Source organism: Anser anser, assembly GCF_964211835.1.
Source record: "Anser anser genome assembly, chromosome: Z".
Classification (NCBI taxonomy): Eukaryota; Metazoa; Chordata; class Aves; order Anseriformes; family Anatidae; genus Anser; species Anser anser.
Genome location: NC_139723.1, coordinates 17,266,590 through 17,286,425, shown reverse-complemented (window position 1 = coordinate 17,286,425; position 19,836 = coordinate 17,266,590). Strand labels below are relative to the sequence as shown.

Genomic DNA, 19,836 nt, shown 5'->3' with positions numbered 1-19,836 from the left:
CACTTGAAGACTGCTCTGTCTAATTGGAGTCAAATACGGAGGGTGAGTAAGTATTCTGATCCTGGTTTAGTTTGAATCTGGGAGTTGGACCCGTAGCCGGTTTCTCTCTTCAGAGATATGGAAGCAGCAGCAGGGAATACAGAGAAGAGGAGTGATCCCCTTGAACTCTCATCCTTTCTGGTTAATTCTGTGCTTGGGTCAGGCAGCTGGAACATCCTTGACCCTGCTGGTTTGGTTCAGCTTAGTTTTGAGGGAAGTGAATGATCTATGAGATTCCCCAGAAGGTCTTAATGATTGCAGTTCAAAAGAAAAACAAATTATTCTGTCTTCCAGTGAGCTTGGCTTGCTTTTGTTGCATTTTAAACTAAAAATAAAAGCTGCAAGGAGGTAAAACCACAGTAAAATCTCGCTTCTATCCCACAATCAGTTTTAATTTTCAGTACTAGCTTTCTTTGTTCTGCAGCATGTTCCTTGTCAGTGGTGAGGCCTTTCAGTGCGACAATAGGTGTTTGATGTTGAGGTGCGATGTGAGTTTGTGGTTGAAGTGTTGCTGTGTAGATGTGACTGCTGCATTTAAAACTTACATTGAGCCATGTAGCTCTGAATCCATCTGAGGAACAAACACAAAGTCAAAAAATAAAAATAAGACAAAACCCCCAAAAACAAACAAACAAGAATAAAACTCCAAAAGAAACTCTGAGACAGAAACTTAGCTCAGTTCTGGTCAAGCTAAAACATACGTTGGGAAAAAAGCTGGGAACACTGACTGACATAAGGAAAAATGCAATTTATTTACCGGTCTGCATTTGGAGGATAATCCATTTTGCATTGAAGAGAATTTCTTTCTTTTCACCCTCTCCCTCTGACAGTGCTTCAGAGAAAAATGTCATTGTCACCATCAGTGATGCAAAAGAAGGTATGGGGAACTTTGCAAGGATGAGCACAGCTCGTGTAGCTGGAAGCTATATTTTGTGTTGATGGAGTAGACCTACATTTGAGTCCAGGAACTAAATTAGGTGGGAAATAACTTGCTGCAGAAAGTGTTAAAGCCAGTAATCCAATACCAGGCTTTGCGCAGCACGTTTATATATCATCTCTGTCACTGCCTCAGTCCGACTTGGTGTTAAATGACAAAAGTAATAAAGAAGGTGCTCATCAATCCATCATGTTGTGGAGTAGCTGAGGGCTGCAGCTTGTTCTCTGCAGGTTTTCTTTCCAATCTTTCATCTAGTATTACTTATTTTTAAAATGTTCAGGTATTCCTCAGCCACCTTCTAGACTTATACCCTCTGGTTCCTTTCCTCTTGCAAGAAATTTTTTCAGTCTTCCTCTGGTGAGTTTCCCACGGACTATAGTTCTTGCTGTACTGTGTAAAGGGTCTAAAAAGCCTTCTATTCATTCTTGCAGTTGTGTGGGAGATGAATGCCTGACTAGTTATTTTTTTCTGATAAACAAAGCACATTGAACTCCAAGGCTTTCCTTGTAAAGCGTTTTCCAAACGCTGTACTTGAGTCCCTTAACAGCATTTTCTTTAAAAAGTTGGATAGACTGTTTCAATCAGAGGCGAGGTCTGTACTTTGTGTCTACAAAGGCATGAAGTGCCTTTCTGATCCTTTTCTTCTCATCCTACTTTCCAAGATATTTGTGTGCACTCCCCACAGCTCAGGTCCGGTTTCTTTCTGGGAGTCAGTGCATTGTGGTAGCCCCTTCCCTTTCTCCAGAGGTGGTGTGCATTCCTTGTTTCTAGATGTAGGAGTTTGTATTAAAGTGGGATGTAGCACATCTCCCCCAGTGACGCACGTCTCTCTGTGTGATTACTCTGTGCTCCTTTGGGTTTAGTCATCAGCACTTTTTTTTTTAAGTAGTGATTTTGCTTTTATGTCAATGTTTTCCTAAAATAACCTGTGGTAGCATTATGCGTAGTATCCTGGGGTTTCCTACATGAAATAACCCCACTAAGCAACCACGTTGCATTGGCAGTTGCCTTACAACAAGGGACCTGTTATATGTGATGGACATTGACTAACCTAAGCAAAGATGCTGGTCCTGAGGTGGGGTTTCCTGCTTATTGTCCAGTGCAGGATGACATGCAGTTGTTTTAGCTTTCATTCTCCTCTTGAAAGCTCATAACAGGTGTTTCTAGTGTTGCCTTTTATTCTTTTTTCCCTCTCTCTTGTTCTGATTTCCAAGTCCAAGGATAAGGAATTTTCCTGCATTGTTTTCAGTGAGTGCTCTTTTGGGGAAAGCTCCTCCTGGCTTGACTGTTTTCTCCTCTTTTATTATGTACACTTTAGAACTCATCTGCAGTGTTGCTTTTTCTGCTTACTATCGCATCAGAAATCTGATTCTCTTCCTTTGGAGCTTTTTTCTCAGGTGTCAGCATTTTCCTGAGCTATCTTTGACTCAAATTGTCCCCAGATGACTTTTGTGTTTTGGTTATGTTACATGTCTCCCAAAGTTGTTTCTAATGCTGCATTTCATCACGTCAAATTGTCGTCTTTCCAGGCCATTTGTTGCCTGTGAGGTCCATCCTGAGCTGGCTCAAAGTCCCTGCCTGCTTGGGTAAACCCCTTTGGAGAAACTGCTTTTGCAACGCCTATCGAAACCAGATGAGTAAGTTACCTTCGTGTATTTACTTTGACTCAGCTGCAGCGTGGGGAAAGAACAGGATGTGTGTCTAGCATACAGCCCTGCTAAATGACAAAATGATGTCTTCTGATCACCTCTTGTTCTTTTTTTCTTTTCTTTTTTCCAGTCTTTTTGCTTGATGGTGCTTTTAAGTTGTGAGAGAAGGCTGTTAGGAAACACACCCAAGCAAAGAGCAAAAACTAATCTTTACATTATCACAGTGTGATAGGGAACTTGCTGGAAGCCTACTTTTTTTTTCTTCTAGGTGTGCATAAAGTATTCTTCCCTTTAAATTGTATTGTGTCCCACTGACACCTCACTTGTGGAAGTCCCATCAAGTCTGTAACTCAATAGACTAGAATCGACCCCTCATTTCACTTCCTGTGTTATTTTAAATATTTTTATTCTCTTGAATCTGGAAGAATGTGCGTGTTTGCATATATGCATATTCATATGTGTATGTGAATATAGATATAAAAGAGTGTGTTTGTATTTTTCTGTATGCCTTTGTTTCTTTTTTCCTATTTAAATGATTTAGTTTGAATGATTTATGTGGAAGTAGGATTAGGATTATACAGTATGCTAGTACTGTTTATCTGCTTGGTGACTTTTTTAATAACACATGTATGATATAGATTTCATGCCACTTGCTATGTAAAAACAAGATAGTTTAAGATCTGAAGCAACTCAAAGTGAGAAAAAATTGACTTGAGTTGACCACAATTTAATCAGTCCCTGGAGGTTTTGCAGACAGAAGATTGCTGGAGGCATTCTGAATACTTTGCTAAACACAGGTGCTTAGGAGAAACTGAATGGTTTGAACTTCTGGTGTTAAAGTAGGAGGAGTATGTTGTTCTGTAGGGTAGTATTGGATTACACTGGTAAGGAAATAGGACTTCCAGTTTAAGTGTGAGATTAGGTAGCAAAAAAATCTCTGTTCCTCTTTGCATTTTTGACTTGGCAGAATGTGTCATGTTTGAATGCCTTGGTTTGTCGTGACGTAACTCAGGAAATGATACTGTCGTTTTTCTGCAGTACTTTCTCTGTAGCATGTGGAGATAAGAACTGGTATGCTCTGTTAAGCAGTAAGTATAGAAGTGCTCTACTAACCAGTTCCTTAAGTGTTTTGAAGGAGAATACTTCCTCAGTGCTGAAATCTTTGGGAGCTTCAAAAGAAGGCAGCAGAATACAAGGAAATTGCTAAGATTCCTCCAAGTATGAAGAGGGCATGTGGGAAGTATCTGGGTGTAGAATGAAAAGGCTCAGTGGTATTGAGTGCACCCTCACCAGGTTTGCTGATGACACCAACCTGTGTGGTGCAGTCAACACATTGGAGGGAAGGGATGCCATCCAGAAGGACCTGGGCAGGCCTGAGAGGTGGGCCTGTGTGAACCTCATGAAGTGCAACAAGGCCACGTGCAAGGTACTGCGTCTGAGCCGGGGCAATCCCAAGTACAAATACAGGCTGGGTGAAGAATTGATTGAGAGCAGCCCTGAGGAGAAGGACTTGGGGGTGCTGGTTGATGAGAATCTCGACAAGAGCTAACAATGTGCACTTGCAGCCCAGAAAGCCAACCACATCCTGGGCTGCATCAAAAGCAGCATGGCCAGTAGGATGAGGGAGGTGATTCTCCTCCTCTACTCTGCTCCTGTGAGACCCCACCTGGAGTGCTGCGTTCACTTCTGGGGCCCCCATCACAAAAAGAACATGGAAGTATTAGAACGAGTCCAGAGGAGGGCCATGAGGATGATCAGAGGGCTGGAGCACCTCTCCTGTGAAGACAGGCTGAGGGAGTTGGGATTGTTCAGCCTGGAGAAGGCTCTGGGGAGGCCTTACAGCGACCTGACAATACCTAAAGGGGGCCTACAGGAAAGCTGGAGAGGGACTCTGTGTCAGGAGGTGCAGTGATAGGGCAAGGAGTGATGGCTTTAAACTGAAAGATCGTAGGTGTAGATTAGGTATTAGGAAGAAATTATTTAACAGGGTGGTAAGGCAGTGGACCAGGTTGCCCAGAGAATGCCCCATCCCTGGAGGTGTTCAAGACGAGGCTGGATGAGGCCCTGAGCAACCTGATCTAGTGGGTGGCATGCCTGCCTATGGCAGGGGGATTGGAACTGGATGGGCTTTAAGGTCCCTTCCAACCCACACCATTTTATGTCTCTGTGATTCTAGTCCTCTGAGACTGTAGGTCTTCTTTCTTTCAGGATCGAAAATACCTCTTGTGAGATGAAAGATTTTCTTCGGAGCTTACTTAAAATGCCAAAGTGTAAATCATTACAAACACAAATTTGCAGGGTAAAGTGTTTAGGGTTAGCATCCTGGACTGTATCTGCTACAAAAATAGCCTTTAAATGTTAGGCAAAGGTGTGGGTTGAGTAGCATGACCTAAGAAAAACAGCTTTTTCATGTTAACCACTTCTGAAAACAGTGTTGATGTGGAGGACTGGAAAGGGGGATTTCAGACTTCATGGATATTCACAAATATTTAGGGAATTTAAAGCTCTCTAGATACTTCTGCAAGTTGATGCAGAAATTCTGGGAGGCGACAGAGGCCATTGCATGTACTGGTGCCATAGTACCAGACTGGGATAGTTGTTCCTGGCCTGAATGCATGAGTTGTGTGCAGCACATCTTCATCCACTCCTGGAGAACTGTCATTGGTGTCAACAACAGCCCTTCAAGAAAGTAATTACAACACTATCATAGAAGGGGTTGGAGTTACAACTTGAGGAAATGGCACTCACAATTATGTTTGACGCCTGGATTGTGGGGAGATTTAACTGTGCAAATAGTAGATGCTGAATGAGAAACCAAGTGGGCGACCTAAAGTGAGGAGGTATGGAGGAAGAGAGGCACAACCTTCCAAAAAAGTGAAATATTGAATATGTTGTGGGAGGCACAGGGAGGGAATATGCTGTTTGTGCCATTGCAGGGAGGAGACAGGCTTTCATTGTAATATAAATCCTAAGAGCTGTAAGTTTTGAGAAAAGAGCTTTTGAATTGAAACACAGCATCTATTCCTCTATGGTTTCCTTTTGTTGTTTTTTTCTCTTGTGTGAAGATGGCTTTCCTGTGTGAACAATACCAAGTGAAGCAATTCTTGCTTTGGTTTCTGTGCCATTGACTGCCTTAACTGTAGTTTCCCTTTTTAATGATGATGAAAAGAAGTTAACCACTGCCTCATTTTCCCAGTAGCAGCTGGGCCCATCAGACCTCCCCAGCCAAATCCTTGGTCAGAAATAGGCTGAAGTAGCAGGTAAAAATACTGTAACGTTAAAAACACCCTTCAAGACAGTTAAGTATCCTCATGTCTATGCTGGTTCAGACCTCCTTTATTCTATCCCTCTTATCTTTTCTTCTATCCAGAATAGCTCCTCTTTTGGCAAGTGACTTGAGGTTTCTTGAAACTACTGTATTTTTCATTCAAGCGTTATTCTTCAGTAGGAGCAAGTAGATTATTTTAAAAATAAGTCCTCCTCCTCTTTCTTCCCCCGAGTCTGGAAGGATAATGGAGATATATTACACTAATTCAGTACTTCAGGGGTAGATTCTGAATTTTATTGGTTTGTGAACTGAGCTATTGTATGTTGAAAGATCTGGTGCAGTTGTAGGAGTTGTATATAACATTTTGACATTGCAAGCTTCTGTTCTCCAGTTAAATGTTAATGTTCAGCTTCTATGAATTATATATGAACTTATTCATGTGAAGGAGTTCCTTAAATTCAAGATAGGTATAGGCCTGAGTCTCATCAGTGACTCAAGCCAATGTGGTAGAATTGAAATCACCACTCTTTCTTGACAGGAATCTTTTTAAAATACTTGAAATTTGTAATAAGATGGGAATGATGATTCCAAAAAGTGGCACAAAGATTAACACATTAAACTGGGAGGCTTCCTTTAAATACTGTGGGTGTTTTATTTTTTCCTCTGGTCTGCCTTGTATGAATCATTTACCTTTAGTTTCCGGATCATATCAATACCCTCACAACAAACAAGCTGAAGAAAACATTGAGTGTACTTATCCAGCTGGCCCAGGAGCTTGTTTCTTTGGATTTATTTATTTTTAAATTCTTGTTTCTAGCTCAGTTTTTCACTCGAGCCCTGTAGTTTTGTACACTTCTGTCAGTGCTGCACTTTGGAAACAGAGCACTATAGGAATGAGGGGTAGGGGTTACCATGGCAACTGCTCTTTTTCTTTCTTCCCTTTTTTTGTTGTGTTTCATGGTGATGTGTTGAGATGTGCTAAATAATGTTGAAATTACCCATGCTAAAAGAGCAAGAGCACTTACCTTGTGTTACAAATATTAATAATTTGGCCTATGTTTAAGCAGTACATGGTGTTTCTTTTAAAATTATAACTGCAGTGGAGGTAGGGGGGTGCTATTGTAGTTAAGATTAACTTTGTTTTTTATTCTAGTCTTTTCAATTTTATTTTTTTTACCGCATTTTCATGTTCTGTATTCACTTTCTGAGAGGGGCAGTGAAAGGAACTGCATCTCCTGGGGAATCCAGCCCTCCTGCGTGCTGGTTATGTCACCGAGTGGAGGAATTTTGTTTTATGTGAAATGCTGCTGTTCTTTCCTTAATGCATTCAAAGACTTTGGTGTGTTCTGGAGGGAGATTTTTCTTTCTTTTATCCCAGGGCACTGAGCAAACTGATTTGGTCTGTGTGTGCGTGCGATACACGTGCACTGTACCTCTGTGCCCCCAGTGAATGCACCCTGTGGCCTCAGGACTGCATTAAGTCCTTTCCCCATGCTGTAACGTTCAGATCATCGCCAAATGTTGGTGTTTTGTGAGGGATTCCAGGCTATTGTTTCAACACCATCGTTTTCTGACAAAATACCATCATGGCATATGGAGTCCTACTATGGCTTAAATTCTGTTACAGTCTGCCCTGCTGATTTAACTCAAGTTCTTTTTAAAACCTGAAGTTGTGATTCTGCTATTTCTCCTTTGTGTGAGGAGTTGTTTTGGTGCGCGTCTAAACGTGCAAAAGTGTTAGCAGGACCTTTTTTTTTTTTTTTTTTGGAGGAGACCTCTGTGTTGTTTACCTGGGTTTTCAGAAACTATTTACTGACATGTGACATTGACACTGCGGTGTGTGAAGTCGTGCACGCTGCGCTGGGCAGGCAACCCGCAGGAGCGATGCAGGGAACCATGCACGGCATTTGAGGGCTGGAAACTTACAATATTTAGCTCGGTTCCCCAGGCATGATGATGATTTGGTTATGAGGAAGCTTACAGTGAATGTCAAATAGTTTTAGTGGAGTTTCCTTAAAACCGAGGGCTGGGGTGGGACCACCTTGTGGTTGGTGTTGTGCTGTTTTGCTCTGAATACTGTCAGCTATAGCTCTTTGTTTTGCCCAGTAACCCTCAGTCAGCTGGAGAAGGATGGTAAACAATTGACAAAGTTTCTCTTTGTAAAGCATAAATTTGAAAGCAGTAAATTGGAGAAGCTGTTGCAGACAATTGCTGCAGGGTGTTAAGTACCATGTCTTTAGTATTCATGACACTGGTGCGCAGGTCACTTCATCTAAGCTCTCCTGTTTTTAGCTGCTACACGTTTCTCTTCCTTCTTTGCTTACAGACGCTGCGGAGCTGGCATTTCTCTGCTGTAGCCCTTGTTTTTTTAATCCACAGTTCAGTTGATGGTGTGGGCAGTGTACACTAGGGGACAAAAGAGGCTTCAGCTTTAGACAAAGCCAGGGAAAAGAGTGTTATTTAACTGCTTTTCAAGAGGGTTGTCTGTAATGGCAGGTGATGCATGATTTTCTCCTTATCCCTATGGCATCTTGCTGAAATTTTGAGTTGGCTGTCACTGAAAGATCCCTGCTGTGCCTTCCAAGGGCATGAGGAGGTACACCCCTTCCCTTCCCTGCAGGTGCAGGACCTCTGGGGGATTCTGACAGATGGTGGTCTGTAGGACCAGGGCATGCTCTCAGTGTTGAGTGTGGTGTCCACACCACCACACTGGGCTCAAGGCCTTTGCAGGTTTATTTGAACTCCAAAGTGTATTTACCCTGGGAAGGCAAAGGGGGGAAAGACATGCCATTTTTGGAAAAAGCTATTCCAGCAGTTCTTGGAGAAGCTACATATTCCGTTTCAATGATGAATAATCTAGTTTGAATTGGTTGGATGTATCTTGTTGGTAGCATGGAGGGTTGTGGTTCTCCATTATAGCACTATGATGAGTGGAAAGAACGATATTATTTTGCTGCAGGTGCAGTGTGCTCGTTCTTCCGTCAGACCCCAAACTGGATTGACTCCTTCTAGCTACACAAAGGCTGCAGTTTGGAAGAGGTGGCAGAAAGCCAGGGCTCAGATGCGTGGGCTGGCATGTGGTTTATATAGGCAGCCTTCATCCTCTAGCCTGTTTGAAAGAGCTACTGGAGTGCTTAATTTTTGTCCCTCAGACAGGCAGATGCCCGTGGTTCAGAGCCTGAGAATGGGAGGCTGTGGTTGCTCTTTGCTGGGCTGAGAGTTGCAGCCAGCCCAGAGGCCTGTTGGTGTGGCATCGCGGGTGTCAATTCCCATGCAAGAGCCACTTCAGTGGAAAAATGAATTCACTGGACAGAAGGGGAAGAACTGCATCCCTCCAGGTTCCATGAAACTCCACGTCGTGAACAGGATGCCTCTTCCTCTGAGTATGTCCTCTGGAAACTGTTGAGGTAATTTGCCAAGTTCTCTCCCAGTGCTATCGCCCTCTTGGAAATTTCTCGTTTTCCAGCTGTGAGCCAGCATCTTGTCCCAAGACACCGTGGTCCTGTCATTGGCTTAATGCTCAAGGAAGGGAAGGTGTTGATGCATTCTGGATGTACATGTGAGTTGAGCACTAGCCGTCTGCCATCTGTCTAAGGAAGAAAAAATCTCCTAATGCCAGGGACTTGTTCTAAGCTGAAACCACATGCCTTTGAAATCCTGTGCCCAAATTGTTTCAGAGGTGGGAAGTCTGACCCAGCTTTCTGTTGAGAGGGAGAAAGTAAAGTTTATGCAAAACTTACCTTTTTTGTTTATTGAAGCCTGTACTCAGCCAAACTGTACTGTTATTGGACATACCATATGGCACGGAAGGAGAGGACCTCAGCGTGTTGGCTGAAGAGCGTGGACTGTTCTTCTTGATATAGGTAGGGTGTCTAGGACTTTTGCTGGATGGGGATATGGCCTAGGGAGAGCCTCTTGACCAGGTAGAAATGGCACTTTTGCCGTGGTGGTACAGCCTGCTTGTGCCACTGTTTCTTGCTCCTGGTGGAGCAAAATGCAGACCATGGGTGGCTTTGTTGCCCCTGCAGCTGCAGGTGCCTTGGCTTTGCCTGCACAGCAGGGTTTGGGAAGCCTGCTCTGGGTGAAGCCAGGGGATGGAGGATGGTGAGGGTGCTCTTCTGACAGGTGAGGACCTGTTAGTTCATTTGTCAGTTCAGGGCTTAATGTGCTAGGGAAAATGGAGAAACAAAATGAGTTTTTTTTGTTGACCCTGGGCTATTTGCAGCTTGCTGATGAGAGAGGAAGAGAGAGGTCCTTGGTGTAGCACAGGGGCTCCGTAAGGTTACCACAAATCAATCAGGCCTACATAACCAAATCAGTGCTTTTACGATTGATAGTTCAAGTATATCATTGAATTAATTTGACTCTGCTTCGTTATTCAGTGGCTTGTCTTGTTTTCACTCAACTTGTTTCTATGTTATTTCCTAACAGCATATCTGAAATACAAATGAGTAGGGATTCAAGTGTGCTGCCTTGAAATTACAGAGCTCAGATGTTTTGAAAACATTTCTTTTGGGTATCTGAACCTATATATAGAGCTTGCTGTCATGTAGACAGTTTTGGAAGCGTAAAATACCACGCTATCCCCACTGTGCAGGGGGAAACTGCATTTTGGTCAGATCGGGCATACACTTGTAGCCCTTTTTAAAGCAGGGATAGGTATGGCTGGTTAGTGGGTAAGACAAGAGTCCCAGAAAGGACCTGGCATGTGCGAGTGATCAGTAAGATGCTAAATGCTGAGAAAATCTCAACAGGTTTCCAAATCTTTGCAGATTTGCAGAGAAATGGAATCCACAACGTGGTCTAACTGAACTGTAAGACAAGCGGCAGCCAACATTTTCTCACTGCAGTGAGAGAGGAAGGTGTTTTAATGCCTGACTTCTTAAAGCTTTCAGAGATTTTTCCATCCCTGCCCTGCCATTGTTTGAGGTGTCCTGGGCCGGCCACAGCTTCTGGTGACAGCTTCTCTGGTGACATTTAGCAAGCATTGCACAACAGACTTCTAAACTTATCCTAGGTTGTGCCTTGCCTGAAAGAGCACACCAATATTGCATACAGGTCTTCGCATGTTTCTGCTGAATTGGGAAATAAGCTGGCAAGGACCATGGCTGCATCCAGCATTCCTCTCAGTGAATAGTCACAGTATTCAGACTGGCCTGTGGTCACAGTCCTAAACAAAAAAGCTAAATGTGTCAGGGTTGGCAAGCAGTTACAATGAAAAAGGAGCTCAAAGCTGTGTAGCAAATGTGAAATTTAGTCCTGCAATCTTCCTGTGAAAAGAGAACAGTGCTTTCAAGTTACTCATGAAAAGATTCTCTCATCCATTAGCTTGAGTGCTCCTGTTTGTATAATCTACCTGAAAACAATGTGTTTTATATTCATTTTAAAAAATGAAATTAAAAAAATGTATATTTTTCTCCAATCTGTGACTGCTTAGCCTCTGGGCATTTCCTCAAAGCTATTGTCTTCTAATTATCAATGGATCTCTTCAGTGAACACAAAGGCAGTCCTGCTGAGCAAAACAGCCTCCTCGCAGGACCGAGGACAACTGCAGGGGTGAGGGAAAAGGCCCTACAAGGCAGAGACACTGTAAGCTTAGCTTGTATTTTGGCCTTTGTCACATCAGGAACGTGCTCTGGAAGAGCAGGAGGGGAGGAGAAAATAACCTTCCTAATTTTGACCAAAATAAAACTGTTTTGACTGTGTTAGAGTGACTTGGCCTGAGTTGTCTTGGTGCTCATATGCCCTTTAAGTCCCACTGATTCACTGTTTGGAAAGTAGAGACTGTTTGAATTGGCTTGCACAACAGGTTTGAAGTTCTGGTTTACTCCATGGCATTGCTGGATTTCTTGTTTGTTTTTGCTGCGTCCATCTATAGGCAGTTGCACTTCCTTCTCCCATCCTTTAAGTACACAGCAGCAGCAACACCTTCTACGCAGAACATCCTTGCCATTGTGTGCATGTGTATTTTTATTAAACTGATCTGAGCAAGCTGACTCCTCCATTTTCAACTGCTCTGGACCCATCTTTCTTCCCCAGCTGTTCCTAGCAGCCTCTTCAGAAACCACTGCCACTGTGCTGAGACTTGGAGCCCTGCAGAGCTGGAGCAAAAGCTACGCCATCTCCACAAATGCCGACACATAGGAGTGTTGTTTTGGAAACCTTTCCAGGTCCTGGACTGAAATAGTTTGGTTTAGTGATCCACCAGAAGTCAAAGGGGCCCTTCTGTGGTTTAGGGTAAAGTTGGGGAAAGTGGATGAACTGAATAAACATTTGCTGTCTTTTTTTTTCTTTCTTTCTTTCTTTAATTCTAGCGGTGATAGCAAGTGCTCTTAATAACAGAGATGTTTTTCAACTTGCTGAGCACTGTCTTTTTTCTTCTGGGAGGAGACAGGTAAGAATAACCACCTGAAAGACTAGATAAGATTTGCCACTTTGTGTTTTCTGCTGTGCTTTCTGTTCTACTGTCAGTACATGCCCAAAATAAGCCCCTTTGAAGGTTGAAATCACCACCACCACCTTGCCTCCCTATCGGAGCTAGCTGTAAAAACAGTTGCAAAGAGAAAGGAGGATAAATGGTTCTTTGAGGTTGTAGCAAGCAGGGCAAGAAATGCTAGACATACGTTGTAATGAGGGAGATTCAGCTTGCACGTCAAGCACCAGGCTTCTAACAGCCAGGACTTGGAAGGATACGGGGTGAGCTGTGTTGAGGCTGTGGATTGTCTCTCCTGGGTGGATTTTTAGAGCATGTTTGGCTGATGCCTGTCAGGAATGCAAGATTAGCTGAGCTCCTGAGGCTGTTTGCTGCCTGGATTTCTGTAAAAATTAATGTATTACATACATAATTTCATTACAGTTACTCTGGAACATACTGAGATTCATGCCCAAAATAGTACATACTTTTGCAAAAAACAATTTTGAACAATGTAGGTGTGTGCTACAGAAATAAAAAGTTGTTTAAACCGTAGCCTGGATGTTTGAAATCAACTGGGGCAGAGTTGTTACTGCTCTTCTGCCTTTCTTCGTGAGTTGAGTTTCGGTTTGCAGCTCTGAGAAGAAGAGGATTTAAATCCTAATGCTTCCATCATCGTTTGTGTTCAGGAATGTCCTCATCTCTTCCTTCTTGAGTAGGTGTCTTTTTCAGGATAAAACCATGTGAGACCTCTGAATTCCCACAGGGGTTTGTTCTGATAAGTGCCAAGATTCTTCTGTTAATTGCAGAATTTGTAGCCTTCTCAGAGTGGAGTTGGAGAATGTTTCATAATTCTGGGGAGAGGAAATGCCTGTAGCTGGAGAATAGGTTGCAATGTTGGCTTGATGTAGCACAGGCAAATTCAAATACTCCCTCTTGTTCTGGATTGTTGATGCCTTGTTTAAGTTGCTGATGTACAGAACAAAGACTTGTAAGAATTATGTCTATTTAAGAGAAATATTTACGTTGCTAGAAGTACCGATGGATATCTCTTCTCACCGGTAACGTTGACAGGAAGCCTGGCAATGTAGTTGTGGGTATAATTTACCTCTAATTCATTCTTTTGTCTTGATAAAAATGAGATGTATGTTACGTGTTCTAGTTTATAATCTACTGTATTGGCTTGAAGGAAAATAATCTTGGCTTCTGTAAATTGTTGTGCTTCAGGGAGTCACACTGATTTACAGCGTATGAGAGTGACCCTAACTCTTCAGGCTGTGTCAGGTGTACTTTCTCTGAAAGCCTGCTCTGCTCTTAATGTTAGTGCTCTCTACTGCAGTTAATGAAAATGAAAAATACTGAAATTATTGAAAAAGAGTTGAAAAATTTACCCTGCTGGAGTGAATTACCTCTTTGGAGGAAATGGCATGAGCGATCATTCTTTCTGTAGTACCTGCTGCATTTAAAACATTTCCTGTGAAGCAGAAGGCTTGAAACTGAACCGCATATTCTTCATGCTGCCGTGAGACTGCTGCTCTACTTGATGCCTCAGTGAGGTGGGTCTGCAGGACCGCATGCGTGGCAGCGTGACAGGAAAGATGCGCGCACTCTGCCTTTCCAGGGAGTCCACCCAGCCCCCAGCAGCAGACCCGTATTTGTGGTGCCCACCACCGTGGAATTTGCAGCCTGGAGGCAGGTGCTTCTTCAGTCTGTCAGCTAGCAATGCAAGCTCTCATCAAGGTCCTGTTTTTTTTTCAGCCAACTTCGCTTGGCAGCAGTGCTGCTGCTGGTAGCTGCTGGGATTTCTTCAGCTGGAAAAGCAAAAAATTTATTACGGATGAGTTTTATCTGATGCATAGAAAGCATTAATGAGTTGAAGGTTGTGGTGTGAAGGAGGAGAAAGAGTCCTGGGTTGTGGTGTATTTTGATAAAGAGAGGAAGTGCAGTAAAGGTAGAGATGGGGAAAAATAATTGTACCTGTGTCTAATACAGGAAGCTATTTCTAAATGTGCTCAGTTTTTAAAATGAATTCATAGAATCATATGAAAATGAATTCATCGAAGTTTAAGCCTAAAACACGTGAGCACAGCAGCACATTCCAGTTCAAGGTAGGAGGAGTACTTCTAAAGTTGCACTTCAGATACTCATTGAGGACTTCACCGCTATTTCCCCATCTACTGCTTCATCTTTTTTACAGATGACCCTTTCAGGATGATGTATGTTTGGAGAGCTATCATCTGTAACACTTGCAGGCAACTGATGTTGGGTAAAAGCTGCCCAAAATTTAATCTAGTAGAAGCATCATTTTTTTTTTCTTCATCCTGTAGTTTCCATACATTCAAGGAAATGCTGGCAATGCTCCCCTGCCTCCCCAAAGGGTGGTCTGGTGCCAGAGTCAATTGTTGGCTGTAACCACAGACTTTTCTTTGTCTTTTTTTCTGAACATCTTACCAGCAGATATATGTGCCAAGGGTAGCGTACACAGAAAGGACCTGTCTGGAACTGAAAGTTGGCATTCTCCATGTGTGAAATGCTGAAATAAAACCACACTGACTGCAGGCCTGCTTTTGAGCAGCAGACAGAAGCGATAAAGGGAAACAATGAACTTGGAAAAGGTTGCAGGTGGGATCTTGGCTGTGGTGTCTTGGTAGGGTGGGTGCTGCTCCAATCGCCCGCCACCCCCCTCTAAAAGGTCAGTAGTGAGCTGAGAGTTTAAAAGGGACAGCAGCTGCTGAGGACTGCAGAAGATTCTTTGTTTTGAGTGATTTAATTTCAGTCCACCCTTGTATTCCCAGGGGTTGATGAACATAAGGTAGAGTGCTTGAAGGGGAGAAACATCTGTACAAGTGAAGGGCTTCACTCCCCCCTGGTCCCAACCCCTAGAACACACCCTATGTTATACAGCACATCTTAGGTTACATGCACAAGTTACCTGTGTAGCCTTTTAGGGTTTTTTTTTGTATAGAAATGCAGAGAGTTTTCATTTGTGCTCCCTTTTCATATGTCAGGCAATCCTGTCCTGTAAACCCTCTGAGACAGGGATTTCTTCCAAGTCTCAAATTTAACAAGATGCCCCAGAGAATTATTGCTTTTCATTTAGCTTTATTTATATTCACATTAATGAGTTGAGTATGTGCTTTAATGTGTTGCACTTAAGTTTTTCCAGAAATGAAAAACTTAATGTACACTGATAGCTGGGAAAACAGTTTTGAGTTACCAGCCCATTTGTGGCTGAGCTAATGTTTGTTTTAAAAACAAGAAGAAGCCATTTAGTTAACTAGGTCGTTCAGTAATCTGTAACCGTAGTCAAAGGATGAGAATAAACTTTGGCAGGCGCTTGCTGAGAGTTGCAATTTGCACAGGTGAGCACAGTGCAAGCTAGTGAGCTCTGGCGTTCGTGCAGGACTAAACAAAATTGTTATGTGCCAAGTCACCCAGACAATATTGAGGGGTTGTGTTGTTGTCACTTCATGATGGGAGATGATATTTTCCCAGTGCTGTCCACGCGACAGGCAGTTGGCCAAGACGTTGTGGTGTTTCTTGTGAATTACTGGAGCTTGCTGCAGGTCTCCTGTGCATGCAAGGCATACACGGAGAGAGCTCCCTGCAGCACCAAGAGGATCAGATCGCACAGACAGCAAGAGGGGATCGCTGGAAGGAGGAGAGAGCGTGATTGCTGCTTGTGATGCTGGTGCACCTGAATTTTGGTGTGTATGGACCAGAGGCAGAGGATGATGTCAGGATGAGCTCAGGCTGCAATCTGGGAAATATTTAGGTAAGCCCTGCTCCAGGAAAGCATTGGAGGGTGTGTTTGGAGGAAGAATTGCAGTTTACTTTGGAGGTGCTTTTGTTAAGTTCAAACTGTGTGCCCACTGAAATGAGATGGATGCTCTTGGGTTATGAACATGCTTGTCAGTAGGTCCAGAGTGAGTCTTGTGTTAAGTTTATCACATTTCAAGGAGCAAACCTGCTTTGGTCTTTGTATTGACATTCCTTGATCCTCCTTGGAGAGCAATTTGGTAGCTCTACTTTTACAGCTACGAGTGCTAAACACTTTTGTATTTAGTAAATGTATAATTAGACTTAAAAATAAAATTGATAAAGTTAAAACATATATATAAAAAAAGATCAGCAAGTTCATTATTTATACACTTACAAATTTTATGTTAAAAAATAGCAAGATTTTGAATTATGGTGAACATCTGAAAGAGGAAACAAAAGTATTTTTCAAAAACTTACAGGATTCCGCTCAAGACTGGTCTGTTCAAAAGTGGGATATGGTTGTGTGTTAAACTGGACATTTCACAAGTGACTCTCACCCAGCCCACCATTGCATGGGACATTGGTACGCTGCTGGGGTCTGTACAGGACGTAATCCAACCTTTTCCTCATCCCGTTTTGTGGAACCTGCCTGGAGCTCTGACTGGAGGACAGAGAATAAATGAAGGTTTCGTGACAAAGTGTGGCTTTCTGGAGCGTTTTGATAGCCTTTGCTTTGCCAGCAAGCATTGCACAGCTCAGGAGTTACACAACAATGCCCAGCTCTGTTTTCTGTTTCTGTGCGAATGTGTGTTGTAAATCTGTATGTTCATGGGCTGTTGCCATACAGACACGTTGCCTTTCTCTGTGGTGCCTGCTGGCTACCTGGCTTCTTGCTGTGCATTGAGGACATCTAGTTTTTCTTGTCGTTGGAGTCACCTCTTACTGGGCAGAGGCAAACAGAGGAACAAGGGCAAGTTGACAAAATGATCGCTGCTGTATGCCTGAAGCTAGGTGCTTGGAGACAACCCAGCCTTGCAACATCTCTTGAAATCATGTCAGTTCGTTTTTCTTCAGTGTTGAGCCGTTTTATGTGGCTTGCGCCTGGATATAGGTGCCTTATGTTAGATGTCCAACTTGAAGGTTGCAGACACTTCAAATACAACCAAAGTGCTCATCTTTCCCTTCATCCATGCTATGTGAGGTGCTTTTGGTTATACTTAAAATATTTAACTAAAGGAGGCATTGAGCACTCCAGCCTTTCCAGCCTGACTGAAAACATCAGTTTTGTATACACTATCTGAAAGTTGCAATTGCTTTCTTTTGACTTACGCAGCTGACAGATATGTCTAATGGTAGATTGTTACTGGGTTTAAATGCACAAACAAGTCCTCTTCCCATAAATAGAACACTGCTTTCCTTTTAAATGTTTGTTTTTTCCTCAAAATTTTTGTCTTCTGAATCTTCACATCGTGTCTTCTAGCTTGATCTTCCTGGTCAAAGATCACCCCTTAAATATATGACACCTGGCTGTCAGAATTTCCAGGTTTAAGTTTGTTGCCTTTCTAGCAGTACTGACGCAGATGTGCTTCCCCACCCCAAATATTGTTCATCTTTCAGTTTGGCTTTCTTCAGTGTTATTTTTTTTCTTTGGAGGAATGTGGAAAACAAAATCAAGGTGGTGGCTTGTGAGAGTTTGCTTGGCCCCTGTGGGACAGGGAAAAGACACTTAGCTATGGCTATCCTCTCTGGTGAACGCGAGGCACATGACAAGCAGTGGAGGCATGTACCTCCTGAAAAACTCATGGAAATCTTTCATGAAGAATGTTGGAATCTCCTTCTGAGCAGTGCTATCTCCCGCATTTGTCTGCTAACATTTCTTAATTTGATTCTGTGCAAATGCTCCAACTTTTCCATTAAAATTTTAGGAAATTCAGTACTTTGAATGTTGTCTCTATCTGTGATAACTTCTGGCTTTCCCAAAGTTGCTGGCTTGAATTCTTTAGTACATTTTTCTGTGCCCTGAGATGTTTCTTCAGCTGAACCATGAGGTGCTGCCTTTATGCCGTGCCATGTTTTGCTGCTTCTGCCACCACGAAGAGAAAATTGGGTAGTGCAGTGCAGTGACTTGGGTTGTCTGCATAAATGGAGAACGTCTCAAGGTCCATACCCACAGGAGAAGGCCCACTTCTGTTGGCTGATTCAGAGCATTCTTCTGTGAATTCCCCAAGGTGTTTCTGTAGGGTTTGGTTGACTTGTTATTGAGTGCACTTAAAATTTAAGCAGTAGCCACCTGGTCTTGCAGACTTCTGTTGTCTGCTGCTTCTTCCAGATCAAAAAATTGTGGGAGCCATCTACAGTGCATTGCTCTGTTCTTCTCTTTGTGGTCTGACTACTTGAGAACCAGGAAAATGAAGAACGCCGCCATTTTGTTGAATTTCTTTAGTCACTGAAGTTTTCTCCTTGACTATCTCTCACCCCTTTGTGAAGTTCTTGTCAGCAGCCTGTATGTGTTTGAGGCTTCTGTTGTCACCTTTTCTGGGCTGGGGACTTAGGAACCTCTGTCAGCATGCTCCTGCCAGCACCCCTCACCTAACCAGGTTCAGCTAAGCTTCAGGCACCACCTGCAAAACAGTGAAGAGGCTTCCTAAACAAATGGTTGGGGCAAATGTTTTCTGGTGGTAGCGTGTGTGGTAAGATCCAGACTGGTGGGAAGTGGGCCGCTAGCTTAGGTGTGCAAAGGCTGCAGGAAAAGTTTGCACAGCAACCAGTTGGCCTTCCTGCAAGCCCGAATGGAAATGTTGTGGAGACCAGAGGGGAGACTCAGTTTCACCTGTCTACATCCATGTTGTGATAATATATCTAAGTGAATTCGTAAGAATTCACCATTCTGGGTCTGACCTGCTTTTTTGGAGCAGGAGATGCATCTTTTGTCTGCCTGGACGATTACTGGGTTCTCCTTGGTTTCATCTGTGCTGATATGCTGCATGCTCCTTTATGTGACATTTACATATGTTGGTTCAGCTCTGAGAATCTCCTTTATCATCCCTTCGTTGGCTGTTTCTGCTGCTTACCTGCCCCATTGAGTCAGGAATATTATCAACCATAAAGACATGTGTAACACCTCATAGCACCAAACAGAAGGTCTTGATCTCCTCTGTCCCTACTTCGTCTTTCATTTCTGCAGTGGTCACCTTGTTCAGCCATGGATGATGAATAGTGCAGCAACGACTTGCAGTGTGTTTTTTCTCCTTGACTTGCAGACAGATGAAAAGCAAATGTCAGCCAACCGCACATATTAAAAGGAGTGCTTATTTGAATGGGGTCCTCTTCCTTTCTGTGCCACCAAAAGGAAAGGTTGCTTTCAGTGGGCTGGCAGTAAACCACAGAAAGGAGTGGGCCTGCATTTAAATTGTTGTGTTGACATGAGAGAGGTGGTGTTGTGAAATCACAAGTAAATGAGCTGGAGAAGAGGGAGGAGAAGAAAATGGTCTGATTTTGATGGCGTGAGCACATACTACCAGTAACAGCAACGTAAGTCCTGCACATGGGCTGCAGATGGGAAGCTTGACGTGGGTTTTCTGCAGTTGCTCATGAAACTTAGGAAGCGTGCAGCATGCTTCTGAAAACCAGGGACATGCAAAAACTTCATGTGTACCATGATCGCTGCAACTCGTGAGGGATCTTCTGCCAGAAGCTCTGGAAAGATGCTTCCACGTGAGGGACTGAGGCCAGAGCTTGTATGTTTAAGGCTTCGTGCTTGAAATGGAAG

General features: G+C 43.2%; 1 protein-coding gene across 2 annotated transcripts in view; it reads left to right on the top strand.

The window, feature by feature from the left end:
• Positions 1-19,836, top strand: part of DGKQ (diacylglycerol kinase theta) — a 93,135-nt gene that overhangs the window by 3,438 nt on the left and 69,861 nt on the right. The window lies entirely within an intron of this gene.